Source organism: Sinocyclocheilus anshuiensis, unplaced genomic scaffold, assembly GCF_001515605.1.
Source record: "Sinocyclocheilus anshuiensis isolate Anshui unplaced genomic scaffold, SAMN03320099.WGS_v1.1 C32576512, whole genome shotgun sequence".
Taxonomy (NCBI): Eukaryota; Metazoa; Chordata; class Actinopteri; order Cypriniformes; family Cyprinidae; genus Sinocyclocheilus; species Sinocyclocheilus anshuiensis.
Genome location: NW_015618112.1, coordinates 1 through 1,139, shown reverse-complemented (window position 1 = coordinate 1,139; position 1,139 = coordinate 1). Strand labels below are relative to the sequence as shown.

Sequence of the window (1,139 nt, the reverse complement as noted above, 5' to 3'; positions counted from 1 at the left end):
GATTCTGCCTCCGTGGGCAAAAGGAGACCCGAGAGAGTTCATCAGAGTTCACAGAGAGGTAATTGGCATCAAAATACATCATCTCCTGATGAAGCCAGAAGCTCTGTGTGTTATCGCTTCATTGTCGTAAATGTCAGAGAATAAGGCCACTTTCAGAAACAGGTTCATAACCTTTAGGGACTGTGTGTTTTTTTTTTCAGGCTTTGGAGTGTGACTATGTCAGCGCCCATCTGCATGAATGGATCGACCTGATATTTGGATACAAGCAGCAGGGTCCTCCAGCGGTGGAAGCAGTCAATGTCTTCCACCATCTCTTCTATGAGGGTCAGGTGGACATCTACAACATTAATGACCCACTTAAAGAAACAGCTACCATTGGATTCATCAACAACTTTGGCCAGATCCCAAAACAGGTTTGCAATTTCATTATTGAAAATGAACTACGTCAGTGGTTACCTGTGCACACTTGAGAGGAACTGACTTCATATTTCTACTAAAAATCACCTTGACCCCAGCTGGTTAAAAGTCATTGAAAGGAAAGTCAGTTCTGAAAAAAGCTCTAGCCTCTTTTTTTTTGCTGATGCCATTTGTTTTGTTATTTGTATTTAATGTAATGAAATTGTGTTACCTAGGTGTCTAAATCCCTTTTGGGACCACTGCAGTACACTCTAGTGTGTGTTTTGCTCGGTATCCAGTTTAACCTCTTTGTTTCGTTTCTTTTAGCTGTTCAAGAAGCCCCATCCTCCAAAGCGGGTGCGCAGTAAGTCAAACGGAGAGGTACCTGGTGTACCTGTTACACTCAACTCCAGCTTAGACAAGTTCTTCTTCCATCACTTGGACAACTTGCGGCCCTCTCTCACCCCTGTCAAAGGTAATGCAGATTAGAGAGAGGTTTACAGTGGCATTCCTTTTTTGTTGGCTTCTACTAGTTCTGTCATATACATTTTTTGTATTAAAATACATAAATACTAACAATTTAATATCAACAATTTATTTGTTAGAACTTGTTTGTTCAGGAATAATTTGTGTGAAATTTTAATAGCAGCTCTGGTCATATAGTGGAGAGCATTTTAACAAGCTCTGTATGTGTCATTTGTGTTTTACAGAGCTGAAGGAGCCAGTGGGTCAGATAGTGTGCA

At 40.7% G+C, this 1,139-nt stretch overlaps 1 long non-coding RNA gene across 1 annotated transcript; it reads left to right on the top strand.

Annotated features, from left to right (window-relative positions):
• On the top strand, positions 1 to 1,139 carry LOC107682775 (uncharacterized). Its single transcript, XR_001633584.1, has 4 exons — positions 1 to 58; positions 201 to 413; positions 724 to 871; positions 1,107 to 1,139. It is a non-coding gene; the product is annotated as an uncharacterized LOC107682775 (long non-coding RNA).